This window comes from Emys orbicularis, chromosome 7 (genome assembly GCF_028017835.1).
Source record: "Emys orbicularis isolate rEmyOrb1 chromosome 7, rEmyOrb1.hap1, whole genome shotgun sequence".
In the NCBI taxonomy this organism is placed as follows: domain Eukaryota; kingdom Metazoa; phylum Chordata; order Testudines; family Emydidae; genus Emys; species Emys orbicularis.
In genome coordinates this window covers 64,173,928-64,200,426 of record NC_088689.1, presented here as the reverse complement: position 1 = coordinate 64,200,426, position 26,499 = coordinate 64,173,928, and the positions used below count along the sequence as shown (strand labels likewise).

The 26,499-nt window shown below is 40.4% G+C and overlaps 1 protein-coding gene across 11 annotated transcripts in view; it reads right to left on the bottom strand.

The window, feature by feature from the left end:
- Nucleotides 1-26,499, bottom strand: part of KCNMA1 (potassium calcium-activated channel subfamily M alpha 1) — an 898,072-nt gene that overhangs the window by 208,501 nt on the left and 663,072 nt on the right. The gene's annotated exons all lie outside the window — the stretch shown is intronic.

The following is a 26,499-nucleotide window of genomic DNA, read 5'->3' as shown; positions in this document are numbered from 1 at the left end:
AACATCAATACTAGAAGGTACTTTGACATTGAAAATACATATGGGCTCTCACCTGAAGCTGCAAAAGACTATTACAAGCAAAACCATTTGGCCAAGTGTTTTTAAGCATTTAACAATAAATATTATTATTTATGTATACACTTATATGCTGTATTATCCAGTCCCTTTCAGAGTCATATTTCTCCTTCCACCTCCTCTCCTAAGATTTACTATTTAATTTTTTGTTTATGACATAAAGCTTATCATGTAATAAGACAACAAATCTCCCTGAAATGATTCTACTTATTTTACTGGTTATATCAGTGAAGCCAGTGAGAAACTTGACATGTTATGAGCCATAAGCAATAAAAAGAGAAATCTTGCATTTTCTACCATAAGTCCTACAGCAGGAGCCTTTTACAATAAGTGGACATTTTTAAATTCTGCAATGCAATGGAACACCCCCACAGAACCAGAGTCCGTACAGAGAGTGCTATCACACTTATGCTCCATGCAATTTCCAGCAGGGTCAAAGGGAAGAACCCAAATATGCAACACAGAAACAGTGTCCACTTCTATATATTGATTTCTTACACGCCGAGTGAAGTGTCTAAAGTTGTGTCCTTTCTTTGCTTCCTTGCTTAATGGATTGTTAAGCCACTTATTATATAGTATTGTCCAAGTACTTGTGTTAGCATGCTCTACAGTGGCTCAGTGTTTCTACCACAACACAGACAAAAGCATGGCTTTCATTAGTCAGATGAGTACATGGGAGGTGCTGGTGTTTACGGTACTTCCATTGCTACTGTTGTTCCTTGCCACATTTCTTGCAGCTGTCAGGGAAAGAGAGGGCAGTAGAAGTGTGGATTCAATTTAATTATTAAGGTAGCAAAGAGTCATTCGGTAATCTGACCTGATTACTGCTGATTGAGTCTATATGCTGATTGCAACAAAGGCACAATTTATTTGTTGGCTGGCATCTGAGCTGCCAGCAGGTGGCCAAAAAGAAGCAAAGTAATTTCAAGGGCTAAATTTAAACTGCCCAAGTCTTACCTATTTCATAATTGTTCTGTGCGCATTCCATTAATGCAGAAACCTCATTGGCTGGAAGCAACAAATAATAGGTAGCAGCAATAATCGCTTATGTAATGTACCATAAGGGACTATTATGGGAGCCTGTCCTTGCTTCATAATTTGGTGCTTGACTAAGTATATGAAAATAATGCAATGAACTCATTGGTGAAAGGATAATGATGCAGAACAAAAAATAAATCAATAATATGCATGATGCAGTTAATAATATCACCATCATGTACTACTACTTTTGCAGTGGTGCAGGTAGTGACTAGGAAAGCAAAGCACAATGAAGTATTATACTAATCCAGCACACCCTAGGGGACTGCTTTACTATTACCACTTTGTTTTTACAAATACATTAGCATAAGACTTTAGCTCTGAATTTAGGAAGACAATTATCTCAAACACTTCTTATCTGGCCTTTCAATGACAACCCACCAAGTCATGAGCGCATGGAGTATTAGAAAATAAACAACAAAAATCACAGACTGGTTTTTTTCTTCAATTTCTAATGGTTTATATACAATTATATTTAGGCTGTACTATGTCTAATTAGGACCTGGTACTACAAATACTTATTTGCCAGGTGCAGTGCTTGCTACCGCGAGTGGTTGCTCTAGCTTCAATAGGATTTCATCACATCATAAACTACATGTTTGGTAGAAATGGATGAAGCACTGGACTCTCAGACGGTGAACTCCTCAAAGCAGGAAACAAAAACTTTCTCCCCTGTTCCATAAGGTACCAAGCACTGTATCAGCATGCAATAAGTAACAAATATAATAAACCAAATATTTGACCCATTTTTGGTGCAAAAAGAGACTTGAGAGCTGCCCTGTGGGGCCTTCACAACCTGGCAGTTTATAGCAGCCTCTGTGCTGGAGCCAGGGCTGGTGTAGAAATTGTCACTGGTTGGGGAGCTGCAAACTACTTCTTGGCTGCAGCATCCTTCAGCTTTGCCCAGTGTTTGCCGGGTGCAGATGAAGGTTCAGCTGACTGGAAGGTCATCTAGTCCGGTCCCCTGAACTCATGGCAGGACTAAGTATCATCTAGACCATCCCTCACAGATGTTTGTCTAATATGCTCTTAAAAATCTCCAATGGTGGAGATTCCACAACCTCCCTAGGCAATTTATTCCAGTGCTTAACCACCCTGACAATTAGGAAATTTTTCCTAATGTCCCACCTAAATCTCCCTTGCTGCAATTTAAGCCCATTGGTTCTTGTCTTATCCTCAGCACTTAAGAACAACAATTTTTCTCCCTCCTCCTTGCAACAACCTTTTATGTACTTGAAAACTGTTATGTCCCCTCTCAATCTTCTCTTTTCCCGACTAAACAAACCCATTTTTTTAAAATCTTCCCTCATAGGCCATGTTTTCTAGACCTTTAATCATTTTTGTTGCTCTTCTCTGGACTTTGTCCAATATCTCCACATCTTTCCTGAAATGTGGCGCCCAGAACTGGACACAATACTCCAGTGGAGGCCTAATCAGCACAGAGTAGAGTCTCGGTCTCTCTCATATGCATGCAACAGCACACTAAAATCAGATATTGCATCAGAGCAGAAAGTGTAGCAAACTCATTACTCAATGTAAATGAATGGAGAGTACAAATATGATTTTAAGGGCTAGGTCCCCATGGCTGATTCATCCTGTAGGCTCTCTCTTTGTGAACATAAGCATAGCAGAACAGATATCTCCATGTTATTTCTTGGGGAAGCAGTCAGACTTAGGCAGGCAATGCTCCTGGTTGAGGTAAACAAGAATGATTGAACAAAGAGGTAAGTGCTAGCATTCACAGTGGTCAATATTTCCTTTGAGAGACACAAATCGTGGTCACAGTAGCATGAAGTCAATAAGTTACTTGTAAGCAAAACTTTTAGAGATTTGCACAGATTTTTTTACTAACTCTTCTGACCATCTCTGGGTTTCAGAAAGAGCAGCAAAGAAGGGTCTCAACAAAAGGCTGCTCTGACAGCAGAAAGGCTTGTGTCAACTGCTCTTGGAGCAGTTCTCTCTAGAGACCCCAGCTTTCTCCTAACTGGTCCCCTTCTATTCATCTCAAATTAGCCCAGTCCACCAAATAAACCTAAAATGAGTCAACCTGCCTTTAAATTCCAAGGCTTGCAGTCTTCCTTTGTCTCTCTGTGAGCTTCTTAAGAAAATAAGAATGGCCATATTGGGTCAGACCAATGGTCCACCTAGCCCAGTATCCTGTCTTCTGACCATGGCTGGTGCCTAATGCTTCAGAGGGAATGAACACAAGAGGGAAATTATTGAGTTATCCACCCCATGTCATCCAGCTCCAACTTCTGGCAGTCAGAGGTTTAGGGACACCCGAGCATGGGGTTGCATTCCTGACCATTTGGCTAATAGCCATTGATGAATCTATCCTCCATAAACTTATCTGATTCTTTTTTTGAATGCTGTTATACTTTTGACCTTCACAACATCCCCTGGCAATGAGTTCCACAAGTTAACTTTGTGTTCTGTGAAGAAGTACTTCCTTTTGTTTGTTTTAAACCTGCTGACTATTAATTTCATTGGTGACTGTGGCTCATGTCTTATGTGAAGGTGTAAAAGGCACTTCCTTATTCACTTTTTCCACACCCTTCATGATTTTACAGACCTCTCTCATATCCCCCCTTGGTCATCAATTTTGTAAACTGAACAGTCCCGGACTTTTTAATCTCTCTTCTTATGGTAGCAGTTCCATATGCCTAATCATTTGTGTTGCCCTTCTCTGTACTTTTCCCAATTCTAATATATCTTTTTTGAGATGGGGTGACCAAGACTGCACAGAGTATTCAAGGCATGGGTGTACCATAGATTTATATAGAGGCATTATGATATTTTCTGTCATATTATCTATGCCTTTCCTAATGTTTCCTAACATTTTGTTAGTTTTTTTGACTGCCACTGCACATTGAGCAGATGTTTTCAGAGAACTATCCATGGTGACACCAAGATCTCTTTATTGAGTGGTAACAGCTTAATTTAGACCCCATCATTTTGTATGTATAGTTGGGATTATGTTTTCCAATGTACGTTACTTTGCCCTTATCAACACTGAATTTCATCTGTCATTTTGCTGCCCAGGCTCTTCATTGTTTACCCCTTTTTTCAGATCATTTATGAATATATTGAACAGCATTGGCTCCAGCACAGAACCTTGGGGGAATCTCATTATTTACCTCTCTCCACTGTGAAAACTGACTATTTATTCATACCCTTTGTTTCCTAGCTTTTAACCCATTACTGATCCATGAGAGGACCGTCCCTCTTACCCTTATTCCTTACTTTGCTTAATAGCCTTTGGTGACAGACCTTGCCAAGGTTTTCTGAAAGTGGAACTACACTAAATCCATTAGATCACCTTTGTCCTCACATTTGTTGACACCCTCAAAGAATTCTAATAGATTGGAGAGGTGTGATTTCCCTTTACAAAAGTCATGTTGATTCTTCCCAAACATATTTTGGTGAAGAATAGGGCTGGAAGTACTTGGTTTCAATGTTGAGGGTCCTGGGTAATGAATTTCTTGAGCATTCTCTTTAGCATCTCATTAAATCTTTCCACTAGACCATCCATCTGTGGATGGTACATGTGATGTGCATAATGCTTTGATTTTCAGCAGGCCACAGACCGATCTCATAATGGAATTTGTTCCCTGGTCTGTCAGGATCTCTTTGGGAATCCCTACCCACACAAAGACCTTCAGTAGCTCATTAGTGACAGTCCTGGCATTCCCTGACCGGAGTCATATAGCTTTTGGGTATCAGGTCATGTACAGAATGTACTTGTTATCATGTTGTTTCCGGAGGCACTCTTCTCTAGGGGGCCTATAAAGTTGATTCCTATTCATTCAAAGTGGGTCTCCACCCAGAGAAAGGATATTAATGAAACCAATGGAACACTCTTGGGGGGCCATTAATTGGCATTCAGGACAGGGTGCACAGAAATTCTTGGCTTGTTTAAGGACCCCTGGCCAAAAGCATCAGGCCAGGATTCTAGACAGGGTCTTATTTTTCCCAAGGTGTCCTGAACATGGGATTGGGTGTGCAAAATGCAGGATCTTGCAACGATGTACTGAGGCACTAGTAACTGCATCTGTATCTCTTGTGTCTGCCTGTCCTGGTATATGCAATAGAACAAGTCTGTCTTAACGGCAAAATAAGGGTACTATTCAGCCTTCGGGGGGGTCCACCTTCTCATCGTCTATCGCTGCTACTTGTTTGAAGATCCATCTCAAAGTCTTGTTGTTTTTTTGCTCCACATGGAAATCTGAGAAGTCTGTTAGCTTCTTTGAGTCCAGTTGCTGAGGGGGTGTTTCATGTTGGGCCATGGAAGGCCTTTCCTTGGAATCTTCTGAATTGCCTGGATCAACTATAGAGTCTGTGGTATCCATTATGTCTATGGAGGGGGGCCACCTCTCTCTGCTCTTTCCTTTCAATCCACTTCTCTCTCCAGAACTTTTTCCTTCTAGGCTGGGAGGGAAGTAGGTCAGAGTCCTTAAAATAGAACAGGATCCCTAACATTTCTTTTGGAATGTCATCCTCAGGCTCCTGTGCTAAGGGAAGCTTCTGTAATAGTTCAAGGAAATATGTCCCGTCTTGGCCTAATATCACTGGGTAGGAGATCCGGAGACACACATACTTTCATTTCGCCTTTGTTCCCATCAACAGTCAATTTTACTGTCATGCTGGGATACCCAAGAATATCTCCAAGCGTGCATTTAATGGGGATTTCCCCCTTTGCCAGCTTCCCTACTGTTCCAGTTTCCACTCCCATACAAATGTATGGTCACACCCCAAGTCTACAAGGGCCAGTGTTTGTTGGCCATTCACCTCTGATATTGTGAGTTTCCATAGGGCTTTTTTCTGGGCCCTATTCTCTCCTGTCCAGACCTGCCCAAAATTACACTTCATCTAGAGGCAGTCACAAAACCTATGTGCCTGTTCTCCATAGGAGTAAAACTATCAAGTCTATCCCTTGTCTTTCTAGTGACTTTGTCCTCTTTCTGAACTTCTCTGGGCACTTGTTCCTGTGTTGGTGTGGGGCAGGGGGCTGGACAGGGCATTTAAAGTCATAGACCCTGCTGTCTCAGGGGAAACTTACCCATGGACCCTGAGAGGAATGCTAGTTACCTATGCTGCCCGACAATCAGCCAACCATTTGGATTTTCTTGGGTTTACTCAATATGGGCCACCCCCACCTATGGTTACTCAGTTTCTTTCTTCAGTGTGCATGGTGTGGGTACTTCTGCAGCAGAGGGCCACTGGATGGTGTGAGCAGCCATATAGTTCTCCACAAGAGGGCCTATGGGTGGCATCTGCTAGGGTTACTGGTCACTGACTGCAAACCCAGTCTTCCTCCGCCAGTGGAGGAATCTGTACAAACTGCTCCATAACTATGAGTTCTGCTACCTAGGATTCCATTTGAGACTCTGGCATTAACGAACACCAGCAAAAGTCCTTTAGCCTTTGGGCGATCATCCATGGCCATGTTTTTGAGGAGGTGGGGTGTGATACTGCTCATGATGGAACTGCTGACGGTAGATTTCTTCACAGTCCAATATGGCAGCCTTCACCTATTCATAGTCCTAGGCTGCTGTGTCAAGTCCCCAGTATGTTGCCTGGGCTTCCCCAATGAGGAGTGGAGCAAGCCATGAGAGACTGTGAAAACCTTTTAAAAATTACCAAGAATGACTCCAGGTCATCATCTGGGGAAATGTCACAGTTCCCTGAAGAACAGGACATGCATTCCTTATAGTAGCAACACCATCAGGAGTAGTAGCCAGCACAAGGTACACCATTTGATGTAACTGTTGTTGGTGCAATGCCATCTGTTCAAACAGTTGTTGCTGCCTGTGTTGTTGCTGTGCTTCTGAATCAACCAGCCATTGTAGAAGCTGATTCACCTCCATAATTCTCTTACATATATATAAGCAAAAACAAAAAATGTGAAGTTTGTTGGGGGGAGGGCTTCCCTTTTTTACAGGGACAGTTAAACTCAACTCCACTTCTAGTACCATGTTGTCTATTGCTTTTGGGGCAGTCATAGACTTTAAGGCCAGAAGGGACCATCATGATCACCTAGTCTGATCTCCTGAACTTCGCAGGCCACAGAACCTCACCCATCTACTCCTGTAATAGACCCGTAACCTCTCACTGAGTCACTGAAGTCCTCAAATCATCTCCCCATCTAGTATCCCTCACCAACCATTGTAGATATTTGCTGCTAGCAGTTGCAAACTGGCTCCATGCCATTGTAGGCAGTCTCTTGACACAAACTTATCAAGCTCAGTCTTAAAGCCAGTTGGGTTTTTTTGCCCCCACTCCTCCTCTCTGGAGGCTGTTCCAGAACTTCACTCCTCTGATGGTTAGATACCCTTGTTTAATTTCAAGCCTAAACTTGTTGATGTCTAGTTTATATCCATTTGTTCTTGTGACCACATGACCACTTAACTTAAATAACTCCTCTCCCTTCCTCTATTTATCCCTCTAATGCAGGGGTTCTCAACCTTTTTCTTGATGAGGCCCTCCTCAACATGCTATAAAAATGCCAGGGCCCAGCAGGGGTGGGGGGAACTCAGGGCTCTGGGCCGGGGTAGGGTGGGGGACACCCTTGGGCATAGGCATGGTTTTACTTCTATTTTGGGGGGACAAGGGCTGGCAGGGCTCGAGCCAGCTCTGCACAGCAGGGTCCCTGGAGGGAGCACCACCTCCACCCTGATTCACTCAGGAGGCCACCCAGCCTGACCAGACTGTGGTGGGATGCAACCAAAAATATAACTCAAAGGGGGGACACAGTTCAAAAAGTTTGAAAACTGCTCAGGGTGCAGGGAGGGGGTAGCTAGGGGCTGAGTACGGGCAGGGGAGTAGTTCAGGGTGCAGGTGGGGCAGGTGGTGCTGGGGCTCCCAGATTCAGCCCCCTGCTGCTCCTGGCTTCGGGACGGGGTCGGCCGGCTTCAGCTGCACGCCACTCCCAGCTTCGGGGGTGGCAGGGGGGTGTTGACCAGCTTCAGCCCGGCGCGGCTCCCGGCTTTGGGGGGGGGGGGGCAGGTAGGCTTCAGCCCCGCACTGCTCCCGTCTTCAGTGCTGGGGTTCGGGGAACCGGGTTTCAGCCATGGGGCTCCGCGGCTCCCCTGAAAGGACTCACGGACCCCCAGGGGGCCACGGACCCCTAGTTGAGAACTTCTGCTCTAATGCATATATAGAGAACAATCATATCTCCCTCTCAGCTTATCTAACTGGTTTCTTTCAACTTAACCTAAAATGAGTCTATAAACCCCTAAATTCAGGGCTTGCAGTCTTTGCCTCCCTGTCAGATTATTTAGAGGCAGCTTGGAATGGGGCTGTAGCCCCTCCCCTCTCCCAGGCCTTTCTGCCTCCTTATCTCTCTCTATTCTCCTTCCTTAATAGTTGGGCTTGATTTTCTTATTGGTCCCACCTATGTTTGCAAGACCCCATGATTGGCAGTTCTGCCAGCAATGCTGGGAATGTGGTCAGCCTGGCTGCCTGTAAATGGGGAAGACTCACCTCTCCCATTCTGCCTATGCTCAGTTTTGTAAATCCCACAACAGCTTGTCACAAAGGTTTTGTTCCAAAATTTGCCATGTGGTGTTTGTACTGCTGTTCTTCCTTGGGGGTTCTGCCAGTGAAGGGCAGCTTTAAATAGCAATCCATGGTTGCTTTAGCCAGGCCCCTTTCCTAGCCACTTTTGAGGCTGCATAGGTTAGCTTTGCAAGAGTCACAGATGAATTACGCAGCGCAAATCACCTAAAATCTGACTTTCCACCACGTAATATCTGGGTGAACCTAGTTCATAAGTAAAAAACGTACAAATTTGTGATGAGCAAACCTCAAAAGTTTCAGAGGTTGTGTTTGGATACACTCATTCTTGATGCTTAAGAGAACATTATATGTAAATTCTGAACATCCTGAGTCTGCCAAATTGAAGTAACAGCTTTGGAAGAAGTATTTTTCTTGTGGTATTCAGGCACTCTTCCTGCAGCTATTCCCCAAAAGCACCCGGAATTGCAAAGGCACAAGAAAATGAAAAATACACCTCTACCCCGATATAACGCGACCCAATATAACACAAATTCGGATATAACGCGGTAAAGCAGCGCTCCAGGGGGGAGGGGTTGCGCGCTCTGGCAGATCAAAGCAAGTTCGATATAACGCGGTTTCACCTATAATGCGGTAAGATTTTTTGGCTCCCGAGGACAGCGTTATATCGGGGTAGAGCTGTAATGGCAAAAAATAAGTAATTTTGATCCTAAGAGTTACAGTAAGCGGGAGTTATTTGCCCATACCTATTTAGGAGTTGCATTTTTTATCTTGTTTAATTGGTATAATATTTATGGTAACAGGAAAATTTCTTTGTTTAAGTAACTGCATTTTATTATTGCTTTTTACAGTCCTTAACACTTCAGATTCCACTTGCTCTGCAAAGACTTCCAGAGGCAATTCCATAGAACAATATTGAGTTCTTGCACACAAAAAAGACATTTCCTTCCTGAATGAAAGGTGGGACTGAAGACATACTTTAATTCATAGAACAGTAACTTTTTATGTTTTTAATTAGCTTTCACATTTTATAAGAGCAAACTGAAGACCAGATACTAGCTGTAAAGCCATCAGCCAACTTGGTTGCAATATGGAGGTGGACTACTACAGCAGAAACTCAGGAATTAGGTTAGATTCTCAATTGCTTTGCAGGTCGGACGGTCATTTAGTCATGCATAAAGTGTCAAAATTCTGATTCAGTAGCATTTTACACCCACTTTACCCTGGTGTATAGTAGTACATAAGGTTCAAGGCAGTGGAGAAACAGGAACATAGATTTCTTGTATGTTAGCACAAGGACAGGGATCATGCAAAGGTGGCAGAATGCATTGGAACTATTTATTCCTTACACACACAAGTTCATTATCTGTCCCCTGCATCTTTGCTTTTTCTTATATTGTACTAGTTGTCAGATACAATTCAGAGCAATTGGGATAGGGAATCTTCTGGTTTCAGAATAAATAAATAAATAACTAAAAATCTCCCTTTAACATAAGTGATATTTTTGCTTAGGAGAGAGATTGATTGAAAACAGATTGCCTTCTTGCCCAAGGAGAGTTATTAGGTACATTATCTTAGAAACATTGGAAAAACCCATATTGTTCCAATCTGTCCTATATCTGATTTGAAGATTTACAGCTTCCCCTTTCTGTGCCTATAATCATTTCCTTTCCCTACACCACCCATTTTTTCCATACAGTAAAATTTTTTAAAAAGCCAACATATTGAAAGTGTTTTGAATTCAGTTAGAATTGATTGATAGTAAAATAATGTTGTAGTAATTCAGAATCTGGGCTAACAGACTTGCTTTGATGGGAATATGCTTTAAGAGGCATTACCAAGAAATTTAGTCTGAAATATAGGCTTTGATTTAAAAAAAAGTGCCAAAATCTAACACAGTATTAATCAAAATTACTTTGTCATATTAAACTTCCAAGTTTCAGTGGAAAAGTTTCCCACTTTAAAAATTTCCCAATTTAAAAATTCACCTTGCAGTGCTGAAAACTCAAGCACTGTAGCACTATGTTATAGGTCCTGATCCTGCAATTTCATCTACACCGGTAGATGCTAGCACTCATGCAGCATCTTGAAAGGGATACCATGTGCGTCTGAGTGAATCAGATTATAAAAGGAGAGCAGTGGCTAGTGCATTAGAACAAGGCACTGAACCTGGCTATATAAATGGAGCGATAAAATTTCTTTGAGTAACACAGAAATGTAAAACACCACCATAAATGGGTCAAAAGTAAATTAGATTTTAAAAACTATTTTCCTTTCAACAATTAGTAACACAAGTAAAGAATTATTTTATAAGTAACAGTCAGATTTCAACTTTTCTTGTGATAACTCAGATGCATCCCAGAATTTGGGCCATGATTTTTAACCTGAATTAAAGTTTGAATTAAAGCTTTGATATCATTTCTCATAATATTAATTTAACGAATTATTTTGATTCTTTACATTTTTGAAAAAGAAACAAGGGTGGGTTGAATATTTCAGATATCTGTGTTATTGTTAAGTGTTCATGGAGATTAAATTCATCCTATTTCTGTAATATCAGTGTCTTCAGTGGAATTAGACCAATGATGAAACTGCTCTAATAAATCAATGTAATTTCATAGCATGTGAGGTCCTTGTCCTGCAAAAGGATCTGTAACAAGGTGGCTTGCCCCATAAGGGCTGGAGGGCTGAGGCTAGCCAACCCTGGGTTGCATAAGGGGCTTCCTTATACAGAGCAGCAGGAAGCTGCAGGGTGGAGCTGACAGGAGAAGGAAGTCAGGGCCAGAGGACTGGGACTGGTGGCTTTGGGTGGAGCAGACTGGGACCGAAGAAGTCTGTGTGTGACAGAAGAACCAGGGCTAAGTATGAACGTTTGTGCTATGGTCATGGGCTTTATTTTGGGACTCTGAGGATTGTTTGAGCCATTCCTGTAATTAAACCAGCCCCAGGTGGAGGCACTGTTAGCCACAAGAGAGACTGCATGGAGTTCTTATGGGCCCTGCAAGAGGGGGATAACTGGGGAAGGGTGCCTGCAAACTGACCCCTGGCCACAAAGGGGCACTCAGCAGGAGGCAGCTCCTCTGCAATTGGTGTACTTCGCAGAATTCGTGACCTCTGCCCACCCAGGAGGGAAATGGAAACTGAAAGAGTAACAGTCAATGGAGAAGGAGGACATTGTCCGCTTATTCGCAGAAGGCAGACTCAGACGCTCCTCCTGCAACTTTTGAAAAGTCAACAAAAGCAGTTTGAGGTACAGTTTGCCACCCAGCAGCAGTATCAGGAGTCTCAACATTAACAACTGGAGCAGTTTTTACAGCAACTAGAGATATTTCCAATACTAGGACAGGGCAGGCCTGTCCTGGTGTTGGGAAAGTTGGGCCTGAGAACAATGCTGAGGTCTTTCTCTGAGTCTTTGAGTGGGCCGCCTGTGTGGCAGGCTTGGAAGATTCCACTTGCACAGCCGGCATAACACCATTTCTCATTGGGGAGGCTCAAGCTGGTTATAGAGCTCTGAGTGGCCCACAGTCAAATTTGTACCCTGAATTGAAAGCAGCCACATTAGATAGATTAGGACTGACACCGGAAGCATACTGGCATAAGTTCCACATTGAGCCATTTCCATGGGGAGCACGACCCTGTGTGGTAGCCCAGAGGTTGCAGGACCTGGCTGATCGGTGGCGGACTCTGGAGACAAACTCTCTGGGGAAAGCCATGGACCTTATTTTAGAGCAGTTCTTGCAGGTTCTGCCTGTGGGAGTTCAAACTTGGATGAAGCAATTTTGGCAGTCTTCTGGGGGTGGAAGTAGCGGAAAGAGCAAAGGCTTACTTGGAGGCTGAAGGAGCCAAGCAGCTAGAGCTATAGACTCCCTTTACACAGATTCTCTATGCCTCTGGGAGTCCATTGTTTTCACAAGGACATAGCCTAATTCACCACCTCTCATTTCCTCAGAATTTCCAATATCAAAATTATTATTAGCATTATAAAAATAGTACATTGCAGAACGATAGGGCTCTGCATGGGTGCATCCCTTTGCATGATCAGGGATGGAATTTGTTCACTTGTGTATATTTGTTCACTTATGTATATTTGTTCACTTGGTTATATTATCTTTTAGAGAGGCACTGGTTCCTTACAAAATAAGTTAAAATTCTGATAAAAGGTCCTTAAACCAGTACCATTATCACCAAATGTACAGTGGGTTAAGGCAAAGAAAAAGGATAACTAAAACATCCAGATTCCTGAAGTGAGATAATTAAGAACACACACTTAATCCATGTAAACTGCACTGTAAATGAAAACAGCTCCATCCCAAACAAAGATTCTGCAAAACACATCTCCTTTCTCTTTACTTGTGCCTCCTCCGGAGAAGCCAATATGAAATGGAAACGTCTTGGCTGTTTATTGTTGGAGAAGTTATATCCATTTTTATTGGAAGAAATATAAAGAACTTGGAGGGGGAGAAAATCACCCTACCTATTCTGTCATAATAAATCAGAGAGAATGAACTGAAAATTCCATTCAGCATTCTCTGAATATATTGTGTTCACTTTGTCAAGTAAGTTAATGAAATATGGCAGATATTGATCTAGATGTCTCTTTAAAACTATAATATTTATATCAAATGCATATGCTTTAATCTCTTTTCTAACTTCCTGCTTAGTCTTCTAGTCATGCCTTTGTCTACTGACCATCCTCTCTCTGCACAATAGTAGCAGGACGATATAGTTGGAAAGGAAACACAGTGGGGTGCTTGATGAGCCTACCTGTATTCTATCATTGTAAGGTGACGGGTAGTACCAAATATTTATACTTTCCCTATTCAAACATATCAGGATCACTCTGTTCCAGTAAAAACTATCTATGATTCTCATCAGAGACTGGATATACTACTCTTTTTTTTTATATACTAGGTTAGCTGAACATGCTCCCTAAATAAACTAAACTACATTGTGATGTGCTTTTGCTTTTTATGTCTTACATAATATCCCTCAAGACTTTACTCAATCAGGTTCTGATTCAGCAAAGCCTTTATGCATGTACTTAAGTCCATCCCTATTCACTTAAGCATGTCCTTAATTTTATTATACTCCCCTCTCCGAGGTAGGAGAGAAGGGCAATAGGTTGTGAAAAGACACCTTTGCATTCTTTCTCTTGGGCTCCTGAACTGAGCAGAGCTCAGCTGAACCTGATAATTTCGATTATTATTGGACAAAGAAGACCCACTTACATATATTAAGAGAGCAGAGTTTGGCCTTTTATTTATTTTTAATACTGCAGAGGATACAAGAAACGAATGACCTGACTCTCCACTGTCTTGCATCTGATGTAGCCATTAACCCTGTGAAATGAGGATATAAAATACTACCAAATCAGAGCATGGCATTTTAACTTCAAAAATTACTTGCATTTCCTAAACCTTTGTAACATGTAATATGCTGCTAAAGGTCTGATGCCGAGATCAGGCCCAAGATCTCCTCTAGCAGAAAAGGATAATGGAAAAACACAAGAATGTACCACAAAATGCAGTTTGCATGACACTACTTTGAACCTAAAACTATAGTCCTGACACAGGCAAAAATCCCTATTTTTGTCTGCCTCAGGACTTTCAGATAAGGGTTCTACATTTCATGGCAAAGCAATCAGAGCTAACCAGGAAATATATCTTTATCAGACATTATAAACAACTTAGCTATTGCTGAACCACTTACTAATTCATTTTTGGCAGAGATGCTGCTGGTATACTGTACCATATCTTGTGACAGTCAAAGCTTGAGTAGTATTTCTTAAAAATATTATGCACTGATGCTTTTAAGTTCCTGCTTAACTGATTTTTATTGCAAGCATGTGGAATTACAGCTACTATTTTTACCTGCCTCTGTTCTCCTTCAGCTATTTGTTATGAAATAGATTTTCATTATAAAACCTTTCTATAGCACTGCCCAGTCTCCTGACCTGCAAGTATACTCTTATTAGGCAGGTTGAAATATCTCTATTCATGTGGTTATGGAAAGTGCGCCTCATTTTAAAATTAATCCTGTTCAGATGGTCTTTAGTAATGATGTATATCTCTCGAGACTGAAGAATGCCCACTACGTATATCTGCCTAAATCTAAAGTTTTACTATAAATGTACAGAGGATCAAGGGGGGCAGCCTTTTCATGTGTGCTTAGCTTTTATCACCTAAGCTTCAGATATAGTCACTTGGATGCCTACAGCCTACCACGTAATAGTAGGCTATACATGCTTAACCTGAAGAACTCTGAAAGTGTCATTCCTTCAGCAGGAATGTTCCCTCTGTACAAGCATTGAAGTACTAGCATCACATCTCCCCTATGCTTGATCACTAACAGAATCCACAGCATTTAATGCCAGATCAGTCATAAAATCTTATGCAATAGTAAACAGTGTATCATAATAAAATCTAGCCACCCTGACTTTTTTTTTTTTTTAATGGTAGAGAGTTTGGTGAACTTGGGCTGTCTTTACTTGGAAGCAGAGGTGAGTAGTCTTTCCCACTATGAGTAGTCTTCAGTCTACTTACTACACAAAATTGATTGGATGCTGACTGGATTGGCTATATCCTTGGCAGCAGATATTTATTTGGTGGGAGAGGTACTAAGGTAACATCATCTGCTCTCTGTGGTTCTAGACTGTAAACTTCAGATTGTGACTTACAACAACAGTCATTGTAACAAAGAGATATTGGGTCCTTTATTGGAGAGACTGTCCAATGTTTCCTTTCAGGAAGGCAATATATCAGCTTTCCTCAAATGAGTAATTTATAGGCCTGTGCCCAGTTAGCAGTCAAATGACGCTAACAGTCTCATCACCCGCTAATCTTCCATTTAGGAACAGCTGTTGAGAAGGTTGTATTGGGGCTGCTGTGGCATCGTCTGGGGTTCTTAGATTTTTCTGAACCCCTTCACGATTCACAGATTCCAAGGCCGGAAGGGGCCATTATGATCATGTAGTCTGACCTCCTGTACAACACAGGCCATAAAACTTCCCCAAAATAATTCCTAGAGCAGATCTTTTAGAAAAACATCCAATCTTGATTTAAAATAGTCAGTGACAGAGAATCTACCATGATGCTTGCTAAGTTTTTCCAATGATTAATTACTCTCACTTGTTAAAAATTTTCTAGCTTCAATTTCCAGCCATTGGATTGTGTTATACCTTTCTCTGCTAGACTGAAGAGCCTATTATTAAATACTTGTTCCCCATAGAGATAATTATAGATTGTCATCAAGTCACCCCTTCACATTCTCTTTGTTAAACTAAATAGATTGAGGTCCATCATGCTAGAATGTTAGACCAGTTGGCCACAGCATTGTACTGGGAGATCATGTTCAGCTGATTCTCCACCACGACCCCTAAATCTTTTTCAGAGTCACTGCTTTCCAGGAAAGAGTCTCCCATTGTGGCCTGTATTCTTTGTTACTGAAGGTATACAGTTAGCCATATAACAACACATATAGTTTGCTTACTCCCAGTTTATCAAGCAACAGAGATAGCTCTTTATCATTGACCTGTCGTCTTCATTATTTAGCACTCCCTGAATTTCTATCATCTGTAAACTTTATCAGTGATGAATTTATATTTTATTCCAGGTCATTAAAAAAAAGTGTTAAATACTGTGAGGCCAAGAACCGATCCCTGCAAAACCCCACTGGAAGCACACCTACGTTGTTTGGTCTTGTTTCAAATCTGGTTATGGCTTGGAGAATAAGACAGTCATTAATTTCCACCTGTGGTTTCACAAAGGGCAGGTGTTCACACTGATTCTTTTATGTCAGTCAACAGTATTTAATACCATTGGCAATGAGATGGTGTTGATGTTCCTGTGCACAAGTTGATGTCTCCACAAGAAACTGGAAGGGATATGTGGAACTGTGTTTGAGGGGATCATTTTGTCAGAGATATTCCAGATTGTACTATTGGGCAATTGCTCATGTGCCACAAAGGCTTTCAAGTGAGTTTTGACAGTGTGATATTCTGCCACTTTGTCTGTTCAACATGGATGTGAGGCTACTGATTTCCTCCCTTCTTTTCTCATTGAGGTAATGGTGGAGGAGGGGAGGCATGTGTGCAGTGTATCTATGGAGTATTTAGGAATTGAGCTATTGAAATTTTTTCTAGTAAAACCAATTTTTTTTAAAGGCCCTAAGTAATTGGGGAGAAAAATGAGGAAATTCAATGTTTCTGAAACTACTAACTCCAGGAAAGTTGTACTGTGTATAATGCTTCAATTCAAAACATGAATTTACACGACGTGATTCATACACTTGTAAACATCATCGGAGCCCCTCTAACTTTTTCACTAACACTGTGCATAGAAAGACAACATGCTCTAATGAATAAAGAGTAAAATTTTCAAAAGCTAAGTTTCTTAGGAGCCCATTTTCAAAAGTGACTCACAGTTACATTTTTAAAGGTTTTTAGGCACCTAAAGATGCTGAGAGGTATTTAGTGGGATTTTAAATAACTCACCATTTGGCCTGGACTAGTTACTTGGGCAAAAATTTTTGAACTCTGGTGCTTAAAGTTCAGGTCCTAAATTCATATTTAGGCACCTAAATATAAGTGACCTGATTTTCAGAGGTGCTAAGCACCTTTAGACTCCACTGAAATCACTGGGAACTGCAAGTGAACAGCATCTTTGAACATCTGCCCACTTTTACTTAGGTGCCTAAATGAAGAGTCTAGTTTTGGAAATGTTGATCTTAACTTTTGGTGTCAGAGTTCTTCCATCAGTCATACATATATACTAATTATATGTGGGCAAACTTTTAGCATCTTGGAAGTTTTTCCTGTTTCCAGTGCTTCTTTTCGGTCTCTGTAATCATGAATTCTACTAAAACTGTATAATCTTTCAAACTGGTACAGATTTTTAAGATCATCTCTTGTTCTTACCAAAGCAACTGGGGTGATTTAGGAATTAATTAATATTTGTGAAGCACTCTGAAAGTGAAAAGTGCTATAAGACAGTACATTCAGTGTATTATTACCGAGCAATGGATCATGCGCTGGAAATAAAATTTTTAAAAAAAGCAAGATCTTAAATATCAGGTACCAACATTAAATATTACCTCTGATACAGAATTTTACTTATTTTTGTGGCCAATAAATCAATGCAGAATTAAGAACCAAGAAAGAACAATCTCAAACTCTTCCTTTTCTCCATTATAAAAGCAGGACTTCAATAGACAGGTGGGTTTTCTTAGTCCATATTGCTATACTATCTATTCAGAAATGGAGGACTTCCATTCTTTTTAGACTGTGATAAGCATTATTTTATGCGTTATTTCTGTGCATTTGCCATTTTCCACTCCTGAATACATTTAGAAACTGGGAACTTCCACTGATATCTATTCCGCCAATATGCAGGGCCGGTGCTACCATTTTTGGGTGCCACCGCTTTTGGGGGCACCCAAAAGCGGTGCCCCCAATTTTTTTTTTACAGCGTTCCTGGGCTGGGCTGCCGGCGGCGCGCTGACACGTGCGGCTCAGACTCCCTCTCCCAGCGCAGTGGCCGCTCCACTTCTCCCGCCTCCCAGGCTTGCGGCGCCAATCAGCTGTTTGGTGCCACAAGCCTGGGAGGGGAGAATTAGAGCGGGGGCGGCGTGCTCGGGGAGGAGGCGGAGCAGAGGTGAGCTGGGGTGGGGAGCTGCCGCACGGCTCCCTGGAGGGGGGGGGAGCTGCCGCGGGGGGCTGTCTCGGGGGGGGGAGGGAAGCGCAAGGTGGAAGTTTCGCCTAGGGCGCGAAACTTCCTTGCACCGGCCCTGCCAATATGTAGGCCTTCCTTTATTCTTCTGGCATAAAAATATATTTGAAAAGTGAACTGCAAAATGTTGACGCATAAGAGAAATATATGGTTATATATAGGATACTTGATATGCTACTTGAGAGTTGTGAATATCTCCTGAGCTAGACTATTATAGCATATTAATGTACCTATCAAGGCCTCAATCCTGCTCACATTGAAGTCAGCACGTTTTGTCACTGATTTTAGTGACAGCAGGATCAGGTTGCAAGGGACCAATCTTGCTAGGAGCTCAGCACCTCCTGGACAGTACTGATTATTTCATCTCCCATTGCCCTTACCAGGAGTATGTTCAGCTACATCATACCACACATCCCAGACAGAAATATTGACATTCATCAGGGATTAATTTTATGTACTTATTTCTCATAAATATGCTTAAAAGACTTGTTAAAATGTGCTGGCCCTAATTGTTCATCACTGTCATTTTAAGGTCCAACCAGCCTACTAGGCATGGATGTCTAATAATAATATTGGTTAGTGGTATGATTGTTTTTTACTGACATAGTGTAAGAACCACAGGCCTAGCAGTGGGGTCTGTAGGGTTCAAGGCAGGTGCTGCTTCTTTGTTGCCACCAGGGGCCCGCAAAGCTGCCACCATTAGGTACTGAGAAGCTAAGCTCTGCAGGAAGTCCTGCCTTGCAACAGCTCTGAGGTTTCCTGATTCTCTGGCACTCTCTGTATAAACCAGAAAGCCATTTATGGTGTTGTCTGAGCAACACAGTCCTCCAGTGTGCTTCTGCCTTAGACCTGCTCTCACCACTCCTCGCTGCAACTTGCCTTGATTCTAGAGTTCTGGCTCTCAATCTAGGCTTGGACTGTCTTTGGCTTAAAACCACTGCTGACCCCAATGAAAGACCCTGGCTTAACCCAACCCTGATTCTTGCCTCATGCTCTCTATTTGGTAATGGACTTTGACTTTGCAGTTTTGACCTAGCCTGGCACTGGACTGATCTCTGACCTTTGGCCCCAGTACTGAGCAGCTCACTTTATGCCCACGGGCTGCTCACAACCCAGCCCTGACACATAACTGTGCTAGTAAAAGATATAGTATAAGTGCATCTTCACTGATATACGCACTTTTATGTTGCTATAACTGCGTTCATACTAGAGGTTTTGCTGGTATTGCTATACTAGCAAAACCCTCCAAGTGTAGACATGGTATTACATATTGCCCTTTTCATCTCTAGATCTCAAAACGTTTTACAAAAGTGACTATATTATCCCCATTTTAAACAGGTACAGAAAGACTTCACCAGCCTCCAGTTACACGGTGGGTATGTTTACACTATAGCCGTCGCAGCTGTGCTGCTATTGCACCAGCGCGCAGATGCTTTCTACATCAACAGTAGGGGTTGTTCTTTCAATGTAGTTAATCCACACCTCCAAGAGGCAGTAGGTAGATAAGTGGAAGAATTCTTCCATCAGTCTAGCTGCATCTACACTGGGGGTTAGGTTAACCTACCTTTGGTACTCAGGGTGTAAGATTTTTTACAACCCTGGATGACGTTGTTAGGTCAATCTCATTTTTAAGTATAGACCAGGCATGAGACAGTCAGCAGCACAGCTGGGAATAGAACCGAGATCTCCTGACTTCTAGCCAGCTGCTTCTAGCTCTTTTTAAAGGTATCTCAGATTTGGTTTACTAGGTAGTATATGGTGAATAATCAGTATAGGAGTTTACTTAGGCTTAATTTCTAGCTGTGAGAGTCCATGTACACTGGATCAGCTGTAACCTACCAGAAGTACAGTGAGCTATCTGCTTGAGGGATTTTACTGGAATACATCAAACATGTCCTATGTGTAAACAGGAAATCCTCTTTCTTCCCCAGAGTACTTTGAATAAAGATTGGCAGAAGTGGGACATGTTTTTTTCCACCTCAGAGAACTTTCTATAAATGTGACAATGCACTCTAAAACCACCTGGAACACTTCTATAATGCAGGAGAAATCGCTGTTATTATGCCCACCTAACTGGGATTACTGCCAGGGAACAGATGCAGAGGACTACATTTCAGAGACTTTAACCTTGGATAAATGGCACAGTTAGTCTGTTTAAATAGCATATCTGATGCTGTTTGCAAGCCTACTCACAACAGTATGCTAGCATGAATGATCCACTGTGAGTCCTCCTATTCACTTTGGACAGCTTCCTTGCTCAATTTTGGCTCCCATGAGTTAATTTTACCTTTTTTTAATGACTCGAGGATTTGTACATGGCTTATATTTAAAACAAGTCATGAAGCAAATTAATATCCCCCAGCATGATGTATACCTCTGAAACTCTGATAATGAAAAATGTGTATAATTGACATGCTTCTGTTTCCACCAGGGTCTGAGTTAGTTAAGCAGATTCTACCTAAACTCAAAGCAGGGGATGAATACTTGCTTTCTTACTTAGATACCACACTAATATGGTAATTAGTATTATCATAAGTATCTTACTTAGTATACCACACTAATAGAACTAGAATATTCTTGCTTTCACGTCATATACTGAAACACACAACACACGTGCATAATAATAACAAAGAAATTCAAGGCTTAGCAAAACTAGTAAAAACTGTTGAGTGCTGTGACATGCAAAAGGAGAGCATGCTAGAAGGTTTACAGGACAACAAACGAGTAAACCACAACTCTAGCATCAGCACTTCAGAATCAACCAGACTTCCGTCTACTGCTCTAATCCTTCCAAATCTCAATATTTTTGAGCTACTGTGCAGAAGATACCCCACTATTACTTTTGCAATCAACTGAAATTATTTGCTCTTGTATATTCAGTATGTATATTGTTCAGTAAGGAACATAAAAGGCTCCCAGCCCACTTCCACCATTTAAGGTGCTCTTTCACTGAATTGTTTTAAACTTTTTTAAAAAATGCTCAATCTGTCAAAAGACAACTTTTGTGCAGTTTGCATGGCATTAAGTTATCAAAAGCTTTAAGACTTCAAGCATTTTATGTATGATTGAAAACAATGCATTTCTCACAAGTGAAATCACCCCCAAAATTTCATGACTAATTTTCCACAATAGAGCTTGTGTGGAAATAAAAGGTCATAATTTACCAAAGCTCACTGATTTTCTTCAGCACTTCTGCCATCTCATGTTGCTCCATGTGGAATGTTTGCTTAGTAAATCACAGCCTGTATATTCTGTGGAACATGGGAAATCACTGCAATTTGAATACCTCATTGACCAGACTCATTTTCTTAGGCAAGAATTTGGACAGTAACAGCTGCCACTTTTGTGCTAAAACAAAACAGTAAAGACTTTAAAAAAAATAGGGATGGGACGGGAAAAGACGGCATTTTTAGATTTGAACCTAAAAATTTAAATTTACTGTGGCTAAGAAGTGGGCATGAGTTATGAGACCCAGACTACAAGATTTTAAGGAGGCTCATAAACATTGTTACATATCTCTGCCTACATTTCCATTTTTGATTTTGTAACAACTAATAGATTTTAAATAAGCATGCAGAAAAAAATGGAGACAGAAGAAAAGTTGAAGAAAGAACAAATAGGACAGAGTCTATCTGTTAATCTATTTAACAAGTGGGGTTACATCACTGGCCCCAATACCTGTGACTCAGCACAGAGCCTCAAAATATGAAACATTTCTTTCCATACCAGTTGCTTGACTGGGAATGCTCTTCCAGTGGCCTGGCAGAGTACAACGATTGGGCAATCACATGTCAATGGATGTGGCAGGAAGCAGTATGAGGACACAACAAGAACTATTTCACACTCATCACATTTTCTGTAATTCTAAGTAGGTCTTCATTTGAAATTGGGGGCTTAGAAGAATGCTTAGCAGAAAATGATACACACCCCAGGTCCATAGAACAACCCATGTCACATTCTCTTATTACCATTTACATCCCAGTGGAAAATAATCGTACACGTTGTATCAAATTATTTAATATAATAATCTAATGTCACTTTCTCTGGAGCTATGCCACTTATTATTGAAGCTAAAAAAAATCAAGGGTATGTTTGCCAAGGTATTCAACTAAGTTAAAAAAAAAAAGTCATTCTAATTCCTAATCAAACCAATATGTCTAATGAGTCCAAGATGGCCTGTCAACTTAAATTATCTGTTTGTCTGTCTGTTTACTGTATCTGTCTGTCCACAGTTCTTTTTTTATCTCTGTGAAGTTCAGTTATTGAGTCCCACGTTTCCTTCTGGAAGGAATCTCTAACAGATGATCCTTCCTGATGATATGTTGATGATTTGTTAATATATAGCTTATAAATGTAAGAAATCTCTGAGAAGCAGAGCAGATCATGAGAGAGGAGAAACAAGAGATTTTAATAGCTTACACAGCACTGCGGTTTGATTAAAATAAAAGTCTTAAGCACATGTCTTAACTAGAACAATATCTCAGGATGATTAAAATGTTTCTGATTTGAAAATTTAAAATAGTAACTTGCATTAATCTTTACTATCAAGGGATTTGTGTATAATATGTATTTATACAGAGTCACATTTAGCTCACTTTTTTCATAAACAACCATAGCAGTTAGTATGAGTAAGGCAAGCAGGATTTGGCCCTAAGAACTATAGACTAATAATAAAATAGAAATCAGAGATGAAAAGAAGATCTATCCCTCTCCACTGCAGGATTATTCCTTACAGTATTTTTTCTAGTATTTTGTCCAGTCCCATTTTAAATGGCCCACTAATTTCTTTTGGGAGACTATTCTTCAGTGTTTGAATCAATTCTGATCATGTGAGCTACAAATCATGTGCATACATACAGAAAACAAATAAATAAGGGCCATTCTGATTCCAAGATTAATGAGGACATCATAAATGTAAAATAACATGTTAATTTAGGAAGGAGCAAATCAGTTCAGATCAATGAAGAACTGATTTCGAGCTTCATTCAAAACTCAAACAGAACTTGGCACTAACAATTTCAGAAACATTAATTTGGCTTTTGGGCTTTTTTTTTTTCTTTTCTTCAGATGTCTCTATAATTTGTACTTTGGCTAGGACTAGAAATTTAAGTTCCAAAATACCACAAGGAAGAATACATTTGCAGAATTTTGTGTAGACAAAACCAAGAATCTCTGAAAATCTAATGAGAAAAACTGATCTCATGAGAACTCCAGCCCGAATTTCATAGTAAAAAAGTTGGTTGGAGAAGTTCAGAAGAGCATCCAGACACTAAGTTGTCAAAGAGACTCTCCCAACCTTTCAGAGGTTGGCACAAATGGACTGACTTAGAGGTCTAGTGGCTGCACTCTAGAGCAGTGGTTCTCAACCAGGGGGATGCATACTCCTGGGGCTACATAGAGGTTACATCAACTCATCTACATATTTGCCTCGTTTTACAACAGGCTACATAAAAAGCATTAATGATGTCAGTACAAACTAAAATTTCATACAACGACTTGTTTATACTGCTCTATATACTATACACTGAAATGTAAGTACAATATTTATAGTCCAATTGATTTTATAATTATATGGTAAAAATGTGAAAGTAAGCAATTTTTCAGTACTAGTGTGCTGTGACACTTTTGTATTTTTATGTCTGATTTTGTAAGCTAGTCGTTTTTAAGTGAGGTGAAACTTGGGGTACACAAGACAAATTGGACTCCTGAAAGGGGTACAGTAATCTGGAAAGGTTGAGAGCCACTGATCTAGAGTCCCTCGTCTGTTTCCCTATCAGCCTGCAGACATTGGACTTGGTGGTGTCCTGTTCATCCATATATGGTCAGCTGTACTGTGCTCTAAAATGTCCCCTGCAGGCTAATCCAGGAGTGCTTGCTGACAGGCTCCAAAAGAAGCCCCTTGTAGTTTCTGTTGAGCTGAAAGTTTTAAAATGAGAAGGACTATATATAGGGTATAGGGACTGGTTGGTAATCTCAGAACTCCTCAGAAGAGTGCAATCACCAAGGGGAAATAATGACATCACAATATTCAAGATATAGATTATCATCTGGTAACTGGTGATACCCATGGTAAAAAATGACTGCCTGCTTTCTTGAGTTTATAATCTTTCTTATTTTGTTCCCTGATCTACAGTTCCTCTATTATATTGCACTTCCCAGATCACACAGCTTTTTCTCCCTCCTCACTTCATGTTATATCTAACTTTCCCCCCTCCATCTGTTTTTGTCCAGTATTAATCACTGCAAACTACTATGCCTGTTCTTCATGATCCTAGCATGCTACTAATTTAGTTAACAATTACTTCCACACCCTCATCCTTTGTAGCATGCAATATATCACTAGGTGCCTGATGTCCAGATATTATAATGGATCATATGTTACCATTGCCATTTGTAACATAATATATTATTCAGCAGTACAATACCACATTGTCTGCTAAATATACTTTATATTTAGAAATCCACCTATGAAATTGCTTGAATACATAAAACACAGCTCTTGTACAGTACTTGCTTTGTCTATAGTGAAATAAACCATATATAATACTGCACATAGCAGACTATAATATTTAACTCTGACTTTAAACTTCTCTCTGCTTCACACTTAGATAGCACCTTTCATCTGCAGAAAGCATAAACATGAATCAATTAATCCTCACAACATCCCTCTGGGGTAGGTATTAGTCTATTAATTATAATAATAAGTCAGCTGAGTCACAGAGAAATTACGTTATTACCCAAAGTCAAATAAGGAATCTGGCAGAACCAAAAACAGGACCAAGGCATTCAGATTGCTAACTACTAGACCATTCTTTACTTTACAGACTGATGGTGCAATAGAGAAATTAGAACCAAAGTTCTCAATATGAGAACCAAACTCCCACAGACATCAATGGGAATGCCACAGGCAATGTCATATATAGTACTTTGTATCTATCCACCTTAAATGGTCTTTTAAAAAAATATTTGCAAAAAAGGGCAGAACAGTTTAGCATACAAAATCTGGTCACTAGAAATTAATGGAAAGGAGGGAGGATAGGCGGTTGCTTTATCTTATGAGACAGAACAAACAGGTTCCTTATATACTCACATTGAAAATAGAAAGTATAGTGAATAATAATATTTTTATCATTACTCCCATTAGTAACATTAGAAAAGTAGATATGTTTCCCTTTATGATTGTCCCCCTGAATTAACTTTGTTTTTTTTATTTTAAACTTAAATTGTCCCTTTCTTACAATATGCAGATTACAGCATGCTCATTACAGGATCTATGGTCATTTCATTCCAGTTATTAAACATGGCTCTCATTCTCCATAGAGAAGAATTGTAAACGCAAAGATAATTATGGATTGAGGATTTTTTTTTAATCATTTGTGTGCTGCAGCCATAGTACAGTGGGTTGTAACTGTATCAGATATCATGAGGTAAGCAACATTTGAACAAGGTCAGTATTTATATGGGAAACCTCAGTGTGCTTTTTTGTGACATATGAAATACTAAATAAATAGTGTTGGTTATCAGTAAACGACACTTTGCTCAAAGTCAGTATTGAACAAATTCTCTTGCATGGTGTTCTATTGACTGTACTCTTAGAGGTCTCATTATTGGAACAGGTTGCAAAGCTGAGGTCCTACACATTTGATGTAACTAAAAAAAACTCATAGGACATTTTGCAACATAAAGCTCTTTCTATTCCCAAGCTATCTGTGCATCTCATCCCAAGCATTGTGTTTCTGTAACAAGCAAAATGAGTCTTATAGTTTGTAAAACATTTTGGGATCTTTTTGGTTGAAAGTCACTGTGTAAACAAGGTCAAAATTAATATTTTTTCTTGAATGACTGAAGGTATTGGGAATGCTTTATATGCCTAGGTTCCAGCTACTTCAATACGTATAACTTGACAGCAAACTCTCCCAAAATATATCCTTAGTCTTGAAATTGGATAATGCAATTTTCTATTATTTTTGACATAAGAACTGGTAAATCATTTTTTTAACTTCCTACTATATGTAATACTGTAATTTGGATAGACACCTTATTTTATATATACAATATTTGTGATGTGTGTGTATGTGTGCACGCATGTGCGCATACACCCCACATACATAATTTATTTCTCAAAGAGAAAATCAAACACACATGC